Below are 10,810 nucleotides of genomic sequence, written 5' to 3'. Positions count from 1 at the left end.
GACTCAGTGGAATGGTATCAAATATATTAAACACATGTGATTACAGGTGTTCAATGCTTTTCCATTTGCTTCCTTTTTGGCCATTATTTTGAGCCGTTCTCCCCTCAGCAGTACATGACCATGATGTTCAAAAGTTCATAGGTGACCAGCAGGGTCAGATTATAATAATCGCAGTGGTTGTCGAGGGTGCAACAGGTCAGCACCTCAGGAGTAAATGTCAGTTGGCTTTTCATAGCCGATCATTCAGAGTTACTCACCAAAGCTGTCGGCTACAGATTTATGTTATTGACTAGGCCTATATCTTTGTTTAATATAATTAATAAATCGGTTAATTAAGAATAAAAAATATTATTTTGTGAGAAATATAAGGTATTTCTTTACATGTTGCAATAAAGTTGACTAAAGTACAAGTTAATCTTTTTTTGTAGGTATTTTCACTTGGTAATGAGTAATAAGTAATTACATAGAAATACGATCATTTTAACTAAACTAAATTCTGTGTAACACCTATTAATTACATTGTACTTCTACTAGCATTTACCTGTAGTCTGTGGTGTGTTTATTTTCTTGCTTGGATGGTGCTTCCAGAAGCTGTAAAATTAGGGCCAGGTTGTCAGGATGGGTAATGTACTGTATAAGTACACATTAATTACAACTAAGTACCCCTCAAGATACACTTCATTTTAACTAGCTTAACCTAGTAATTACATTGTACTCTGTGGTGTACTTATGGGTTCATCCTTTCATTTGGATGGCAAGGAGGTTCAGGATGTTATAATTGGTCAAGTACACATTTATTATAAGTATTTTTTAAATTATTATTATAATCTGATATGACACCCGTATGGTAGACCCCCAGTCAGTGAGGTCTGTTTCTATAAACCTCAGGAGGCTGAAGAAATTCGGGCTTGTCACCAAAAGCACTCACAAACTTCTACAGATGCACAATCGAGAGCATCCTGGCGGGCTGTATCACCGCCTGGTACGGCAACTGCTCCGCCCTCAACCGTAAGGCTCTCCAGAGGGTAGTGAGGTCTGCACAACGCATCACCGGGGGCAAACTACCTGCCCTCCAGGACACCTACACCACCCGATGTTACAGGAAGGCCATAAAGATCATCAAGGACATCAACCACCCGAGCCACTGCCTGTTCACCCCGCTATCATCCAGAAGGCGAGGTCAGTACAGGTGCATCAAAGCTGGGACCGAGAGACTGAAAAACAGCTTCTATCTCAAGGCCATCAGACTGTTAAGCAGCCACCACTAACATTGAGTGGCTGCTGCCAACACACTGACACTGACTCAACTCCAGCCACTTTAATAATGGGAATTGATGGGAAATGATGTAAATATATCAATAGCCACTTTAAACAATGCTACCTTATATAATGTTACTTACCCTACATTATTCATCTCATATGCATACGTATATACTGTACTCTATATCATCGACTGCATCCTTATGTAATACATGTATCACTAGCCACTTTAACTATGCCACTTTGTTTACATACTCATCTCATATGTATATACTGTACTCGATACCATCTACTGTATCTTGCCTATGCTGCTCTGTACCATCACTCATTCATATATCCTTATGTACATATTCTTTATCCCCTTACACTGTGTATAAGACAGTAGTTTAGGAATTGTTAGTTAGATTACTTGTTGGTTATTACTGCATTGTCGGAACTAGAAGCACAAGCATTTCGCTACACTCGCATTAACATCTGCTAACCATGTGTATGTGACAAATAAAATTTGATTTGATTTGATTTGACCCAGTTGGAGGCCAGTGCGAGCAACACCATTGAGTGGAGATTTTTAACGAGTACGCATTCATGGGTAGGTAATTAGAGCCTCCTTTAATCTTTGTAATCTCAAACACCCAGCACATCTGTCCACAAAAGATTGCAACCTTGTGACAGTTATTACTGAATTGGATACAGTGGAGAAGAAACTAAACACTAAATTGGTGAATGTAGTGGACACTTGTAACAAGCACGGAAACAAGCATTTGTTGTCACACCTCTGTAATTACGTACAGCAATTACCACCAGTTACATGTTGTTATTACAGTGTAACTACTTGTTATTACAATTAACTACAATACTTGTTAGAGTAATTACACTGTAATAAGGACCCCTTAACTTAGTGCTAGGCGTCTCGTCAGTGGGACACCTGTCGACAACTTCCGGTGAAATTGTAGGACGCGCAATTGAAATAATCATACAAATGATGGATATTAAACATTTAGAAACATACAAGTGTCATATCGGTTAAAAGCTTAAAGTCTTGTGAATCTAACTGCGCTGTCCGATTTACAATAGGCTTTACAGCGAAAGCATGGCATGCGATTGTTTGAGGACGGCGCCCCATATCAAAACATTTTTCACCCAGCACAGCCTTCATAAAATCACAAATAGCGATTATATATTTACTTACGTTTTGAAAATCTTCCTCTGATTTTTAATCCAAAGGGCCCCACTACAACAAGCATGGTCGTTTTGTTAGATAAAATCCGTCTTTATACCCAAAAAGTCTGTTTAGTTGGTGTTATAGTCTCATACAATATTTAAAAATGTCTACAAACTTTAAAGTGTTTTCTATCCAATGGTACCAAGTATATGCATATCCTGGCTTCTGGGCCTGAGTCACAGGCAGTTTACTTTGGGCAAGGCAGTCAGACAGGAAGTGGAGAAAAATAGACCCCAATGAAGCGTTCCACTTTTGTTGTTGTATTTACATCTCAGAAGTGCACCTTAACCTCAGGTAACAGGGTTCTTCAATAATTATGCATAGTAGCTGTTGGATGCGAATTTGATATCTAGCTGTTTAGTTACTCTGGATCAGATGGTCATGTGCAATAATTATGCATAGTAGCTGTTGGATGCGAATTTGATGTCTAGCTGTTTAGTTACTTGGGGAAAAAATATTTGTCAATATCAGCTGATTTTTTACAATTATTTTTCATTTTTCATTTCACCTTTTATTTAACCAGGTAGGCTAGTTGAGAACAAGTTCTCATTTACAACTGCGACCAAGATAAAGCATAGCAGTGTGAACAGACAACAACACAGAGTTACACATGGAGTAAACAATTAACAGGTCAATAACACAGTAGAAAAAAGAAAGAGTCTATATACATTGTGTGCAAAAGGCATGAGGAGGTAGGCGAATAATTACAATTTAGCAGAATAACACTGGAGTGATAAATGACCAGATGGTCATGTGCAGGTAGAGATACTGGAGTGATAACTGATCAGATGGTCATGTGCAGGTAGAGATACTGGAGTGATAAATGACCAGATGGTCATGTGCAGGTAGAGATACTGTCGTGAACTGGTGTGATAAATGATCAGATGGTCATGTGCAGGTAGAGATACTGGAGTGATAAATGATCAGATGGTCATGTGCAGGTAGAGATACTGGTGTGATAAATGATCAGATGGTCATCCCGATTCAGGATGTTCTGAATGACAGTCAAGTGATAAAGTGTGGCTGTGATACTGCACATGATTGAACAACCGCCAAAGATAATTTATGTTGATCTGGACAATTGACAGAACATTTTGGTGTCTATGTTGTTATGGCGATCAAGATAATTAGCCTTTGTGGTGGACGACATTATGTCAAGATAACCGAGGTAAGATTACGGCCCGTGTACGTCTTGATCGTTTGTTTTCAGAGTTAAAATGGAGCAAAATCGGAAAACATTTTCGGGAACGTTTTTTAAAAATGTGTTTTTGAATAGAAATAGAAGAAGAAGAAAACATTGATTTGCTTTCCATTTTTTTTTTCTTCATATAACCCCCCGCCCTCCCCATCATATTTAGATTTCCACGTGGGTGGAGTTAAATGTGGAACGCCTGTCATTGGTTAAGTGCACAATCAACACTTCCTGTCCTTTCGAAGTCGGAGTTCAACCTTCTAACTCCATTCCATGAATCAATTAACAGCTGCAATTAACAGCTGCAATTAACAACCCCTGTGCCACAGTGCCAAGATAAAGTAACATTTCTGCATACGATTTAGAGGGTATTGACTTATTAATGAACTGTTGCTACTGTGAATGGTTAGCCGACTGATATAGCATCTAACTAACCATTGGCTATCCTATTCAATGGTGCCATACAGCCAAAACAACAGTATCTAGTGTTAGGTTAGATATATGTCCGAGACATAGTTAGTCAGTGGTTACACATCTAACTAGCTGGAATGAAGATGTGCTGTAAGTCAACCCCACACCTACAGAGTTGTGGGATCCTGTCCAGAAGCAACCCCTGTTGACTTACCCCTTAGATCTCAGAGTTGGACAGGTGTACAGTAAAGTTCCACCAAGCCTATCAGAGGGTGAGGTGGAGCTCTCACCATGTCACAACCCATCAATCCCTCTCAGATCTCCACAAGTGTCTAGACTCTGGGCAGTAGGGGCTAGGGGTTGTTTCTGGGCAGTAGGGGCTAGGGGTTGTTTCTGGGCAGTAGGGGCTAGGGGTTGTTTCTGGACAGTAGGGGCTAGGGGTTGTTTCTGGACAGTAGGGGGATGGGGGTTGTTTCTGGACAGTAGGGGGATGGGGGTTGTTTCTGGACAGTAGGGGCTAGGGGTTGTTTCTGGACAGTAGGGGCTAGGGGTTGTTTCTGGACAGTAGGGCTAGGGGTTGTTTCTGGACAGTAGGGGCTAGGGGTTGTTTCTGGGCAGTAGGGGCTAAGGGTTGTTTCTGGACAGTAGGGGCTAGGGGTTGTTTCTGGACAGTAGGGGGATGGGGGTTGTTTCTGGACAGTAGGGGGATGGGGCTTGTTTCTGGACAGTAGGGGCTAGGGCTTGTTTCTGGACAGTAGGGGCTAGGGGTTGTTTCTGGACAGTAGGGGGATGGGGGTTGTTTCTGGACAGTAGGGGCTAGGGGTTGTTTCTGGACAGTAGGGGGATGGGGCTTGTTTCTGGACAGTAGGGGCTAGGGGTTGTTTCTGGACAGTAGGGGGATGGGGGTTGTTTCTGGACAGTAGGGCTAGGGGTTGTTTCTGGACAGTAGGGGCTGGGGGTTGTTTCTGGACAGTAGGGGCTAGGGGTTGTTTCTGGACAGTAGGGGGATGGGGGTTGTTTCTGGACAGTAGGGGCTAGGGGTTGTTTCTGGGCAGTAGGGGCTAGGGGTTGTTTCTGGACAGTAGGGGCTAGGGGTTGTTTCTGGACAGTAGGGGGATGGGGGTTGTTTCTGGACAGTAGGGGCTGGGGGTTGTTTCTGGACAGTAGGGGCTAGGGGTTGTTTCTGGACAGTAGGGGGATGGGGGTTGTTTCTGGACAGTAGGGGCTAGGGGTTGTTTCTGGGCAGTAGGGGCTAGGGGTTGTTTCTGGACAGTAGGGGCTAGGGGTTGTTTCTGGACAGTAGGGCTAGGGGTTGTTTCTGGACAGTAGGGGCTGGGGGTTGTTTCTGGACAGTAGGGGCTAGGGGTTGTTTCTGGACAGTAGGGGGATGGGGGTTGTTTCTGGACAGTAGGGCTAGGGGTTGTTTCTGGACAGTAGGGGCTGGGGGTTGTTTCTGGACAGTAGGGGCTAGGGGTTGTTTCTGGACAGTAGGGGGATGGGGGTTGTTTCTGGACAGTAGGGGCTAGGGGTTGTTTCTGGACAGTAGGGGGATGGGGGTTGTTTCTGGACAGTAGGGGGATGGGGGTTGTTTCTGGACAGTAGGACTAGGGGTTGTTTCTGGACAGTAGGGGGATGGGGGTTGTTTCTGGACAGTAGGGGCTAGGGGTTGTTTCTGGACAGTAGGGGGATGGGGGTTGTTTCTGGACAATAGGGGCTAGTGTTTGTTTCTGGACAGTAGGGGCTAGGGGTTGTTTCTGGACAGTAGGGGCTAGGGCTTGTTTCTGGACAGTAGGGGCTACGGCTTGTTTCTGGACAGTAGGGGCTAGGGGTTGTTTCTGGACAGTAGGGGCTGTTTCTGAACAAGGCAGTTAACCCACTGTTCCAAGGCCGTCATTGAAAATAAGAATTTGTTCTTAACCGACTTGTCTAGTTAAATAAAGGTAATTTTAAAAAAAGTGGTCTGTGGTGGTGAGGCCGGTTGGACGCACTGCCAAATTCTCTAAAACAACGTTGGTGGCGGCTTATGGTAGAGAAGTGAACATTCAATTCTCTGGCAACAGCTCCGGTGGACATTCCTGCAGTCAGCATGCCAATTGCACGCTCCTTCAAAACTTGAGACATCTGTGGCATTGTGTTGTGTGACAAAACTGCACATTTTAGAGTGGCCTTATTGTTCCCCCAGCACAAGGTGCACCTGTGTAATGATCATGCCATTTAATCAGCTTTTTGATGACTGTCAGGTGGAGGGATTCTATTGGCAAAGGAAAAATGCTCACTGAAAGGGATGTAAACAAATTTGTACACACAATTTGAGAGAAAATAGTGGTGTGTGTGTATGGAACATTTCTAGGATATTTTATTTAACTTCACATGTGTTTATATTTTTGTTCAGTATTAAATAACAGATTTTTCTTGGAGTAAGTGTTTTATTCATGACAAACTTTAAATGGTGGCTGAATTCTCTTTAAACAACTTGAATACCTGTAGCGTCCAGGGTGTAAATCGGGGAAGACGTGGGGAAGAAGTCAGGCGCTGGAAGCAGAGAATTCAGGGTTGCGCTCACTCTTAATGCACCACAACGGTGAACAGACGCCAACCAAAACAAATGCCCCAAACACAGGGGATTTAAACAGTCCAGCAAAAACCCCAACACACTGACACCCGTGACGTGACATACATCGAAATAATCCCGCACAACCAGCAGGCGGGTAATAAAAGCCCAACCAATCAGCCTAAACTAAACACAGGTGAAACCAATAAACAGAAAAGGGGGGAAAAGGGGATCAGTGGCAGCAAGTAGGCCGGTGACGACGACCGCCACCCGAACAGGAAGGGGAGCCACCTTCGGTAGGAGTCGTGACAATACCTCAACACAGACGGGCCTCTATAACTTTAAATGGTGGCCGAATTCTCTTTAAACAACTTGAAAACCTCAACACAGACGGCCTCAAATGGTTTAGAAAGCCTATGTATATGTCATTATCATCGTTACATCTCCAATTCATTGGCATGTAATTTTCCAAATATGTATGTATAAGTATATATTCGGATGTTAGTTACCTTAGTCCCAAAATCACGATCCTCAAAATGTCCGATCCTAAAGTTAAAGTGCTTATTTTTTCCAAAAGTGTCTCCGAGTAGTTCGAGGGAATGTAGTTGAAGTCAGAAGTTTACGTACACCTTTTCACAATTCCTAACATTTAATCCTAGTAAAAAGTCCCTGTTTTAGGCCAGTTGGGATCATCACTTTATTTAAAAAATGTGAAATTTCAGAATAATAGTAGAGAGTGATTTATTTCAGCTTTTATTTCTTTCATCACATTCCCAGTGGGTCAGAAGCTTACTAACCAAATACTAATTGAGTGTAGCATTGCCTTTAAATTGTTTAACTTGGGTCAAACATTTTGGGTAGCCTTCCAACAAGCTTCCCACAATAAGGTGGCTGAATTTTGGCCCATTCCTCATGACAGAGCTGGTGTAACTGAGTCAGGTTTGTAGGCCTCCTGACAGAGCTGGTGTAACTGAGTCAGGTTTGTTGGCTTCCTGACAGAGCTGGTGTAACTGAGTCAGGTTTGTAGGCCTCCTGACAGAGCTGGTGTAACTGAGTCAGGTTTGTAGGCTTCCTGACAGAGCTGGTGTAACTGAGTCAGGTTTGTAGGCCTCCTTGCTCACACTCGCTTTTTCCGTTGAGGTCAAGGCTTTGTGGTGGCCACTCCAATACCTTGACTTTGTTGTCCTTAAGCCATTTTTCCACAACTTTGGAAGTATGCTTGAGGTCATTGTCCATTTGGAAGACCCATTTGCAACCAAGCTTTAACTTCCTGACTGATGTCTTGAGATGTTGCTTCAATATATCCACATAATTTTCCCTCCTCATGGTGCCATCTATTTTGTGAAGTGCACCAGTCCCTCCTGCAGCAAAACACCCCCACAACATGATGCTGCCACCTCCGTGCTTCACGGTTGGGATGGTGTTCTTCGGCTTGCAAGCATCCCCCCTTTTCCTCCAAACATAATAATGGTCATTATGGCCAAACAGTTCTATTTTTGTTACATCAGGCCAGAGGACATTTCTCCAAAAAGTACGATCTTTCGCAGTGGCTTCGTCCTTGCTGAGCGGCCTTTCAGGTTATGTCGATATAGGACTCGTTTCACTGTGGATATAGAAAATGTTGTACCCAGTTCCTCCAGCATCTTCACAAGGTCCTTTTCAGTTGTTCTGGGATTGATTTGCACTTTCCGCACCAAAGTACGTTCATCTCTAGGAGACAGAACACGTCTCCTTCCTGAGCGGTATGACGGCTGCGTGGTCCCATGGTGTTTATACTTGCGTACTATTGTTTGTACAGATGATTGTGGTACCTTCAGGCGTTTGGAAATTGCTCCCAAGGATGAACCAGACTTGTGGAGGTCTTTCTAAGGGCTGATATCTTTTGATTTGTCCATGATGTCCAGCAAAGAGGCACAGAGTTAGAAGGTAGGCCTTGAAATGCATCCACAGGTACACCTCCAATTGATCAAATGATGTCAATTAGCCTATCAGAAGCTTCTAAAGCTATGACGTCATTTTCAGGAATTTTCCAAGCTGTTTAAAGGCACAGTCAACTTAGTGAATGTAAATTTCTGATCCACTGGAATTGTGATACAGTGAATTATAAGTGAAATAATCTGTCTGTCAACAATTGTTGGAAAAATGACTTGTGTCATGCACAAAGTAGATGTCCTGACTTGCCAAAACTATAGTTTGTTAACAAGAAATTTGGGAAGTGGTTGATAAACGAGTTTTAACGACTCCAACCCAATATCTGTGGCCCATAAAGTCTCCAACAATGTATGTACAGTTCCCGACTTGGACTGTATGAGAAAATTATTTTTGTTTGCGGTTAAAGTTTGACCAAAATGATGGAACAAGTATAAATGCATGGCTTTAAGCCAAAAATCAACTATAAAGGTTTATTCCATCGTTTAAGTATGTACAGTATGATTAAATAGTCTATTTGTAGATTGGATCACTGAATTTGTTCCTAATTTGGCTGCTTGTATATTTTACCGCTTAAAAATGGCATTACAATTACAAAAAAGTCAATATCTGTGGCCCACAAAGTCAGTCTCTGACTTCTGGTGGAGTCTGTTGAGGTTCTACAGTGCATCGTCCCAGTAAGGTCTTTCATGACTGTAGCTGTACAATACGCTCTTCATTCAGTTTTTACGCTTTAAAACTAACAAAAAAAAAAGGCATCCATTCCTTAGTTTGTTTGTTTGATAATCCACTGTTTAAATTGAAAAGGTTAAGGATATTTACCATAAATGTACTATAATTTCTATTATGCTTATTTTAACCTTGAAAATGGCCTTTAAAAAAATAAAAAAAATAAAAATCAACATTTTTACGTATCATCATCGTTTGACCAGCCTGTAACAACCAACAAAAAAAGACACTATTTTCCTAGGTTGGCTGGTCTTCATTTTTATTTTATTTTACCTTTATTTAGCCAGGCAAGTCAGTTAAGAACAAATTCTTATTTACAATGACGGCCTAGGAACAGTGGGTTAACTGTCATGTTCAGGGGCAGAACGACAGATTTGTAACTTGTCAACTCGGGGGTTTGAACTTGCAACCTTCCAGTTACTAGTCCAACGCTCTAACCACTAGGCCACCCTGCCGCCTCTACACTCTAACCACTAGGCAACCCTGCCGCCTCTACACTCTAACCACTAGGCTACCTGCCTCCTCTACACTCTAACCACTAGGCTACCTGCCACCTCTACACTAACCACTAGGCTACCTGCCACCCCTACACTCTAACCACTAGGCTACCTGCCTCCTCTACACTCTAACCACTAGGCTACCCTGCCGCCCCCGTCTACCATTTAGTCAGAGGTCAAACTGATCACACCAAGACATTATTGAGCAGGGAGAAGAGCAGTGGTGTAAACTACTTAAGTCGTTTTTGTGGGTATCTGTACTTAACTATTTATATTTTTTTTACAACTTTTATATCACGACATTCCTAAAAAAAACAAAATACTTTCTACTCAAATACATTTTCCCCGACACCCAAAAGTACTTGTTAAATTTTGGATGCTTAGCAGGACAGGAAAACTGTCTAATTCACCCGCTTAAAGAGAACATCCCTGGTCATCCCTACTGCCTCTGATCTGGACTCACTCATCCCTGGTCATCCCTACTGCCTCTGATCTGGTGGACTCACTAAACAGAGTTTATCCCTGGTCATCCCTACTGCCCCTAATCTGGAGGACTCACTAAACAGAGAACATCCCTGGTCATTCCTACTGCCTCTGATCTGGTGGACTCACTCATCCCTGGTCATCCCTACTGCCTCTGATCTGGTGGACTCACTAAACAGAGTTTATCCCTGGTCATCCCTACTGCCCCTAATCTGGAGGACTCACTATTCTTTATTTGTAAATTATGTCTGAGTGTTGGAGTGTTCCCCTGGCTAGCCGTAAATTTAACAAACAAGAACATTGTGACGTCTGTTTTTCATAATATAAAGGAATTTAAAATGATTTATACATTTACTTTTGATACTTAAGTATATTTTTGCAATTATATTCACTCTTAATACTTAAGTATATTTAAAACCCAAATACTTTCACGAGTCATTTTCTATTAAGGTATTCTTACTTTTACTCAAGTATGTGAATTGGGTACTTTTTTTTACACCGTTGGTGACAAGACATTACTGAGCAGGGAGACGAGA

Source organism: Oncorhynchus masou, chromosome 18 (genome assembly GCF_036934945.1).
Source record: "Oncorhynchus masou masou isolate Uvic2021 chromosome 18, UVic_Omas_1.1, whole genome shotgun sequence".
Taxonomy (NCBI): domain Eukaryota; kingdom Metazoa; phylum Chordata; class Actinopteri; order Salmoniformes; family Salmonidae; genus Oncorhynchus; species Oncorhynchus masou.
Note: the sequence above shows the minus strand (reverse complement) of the source record.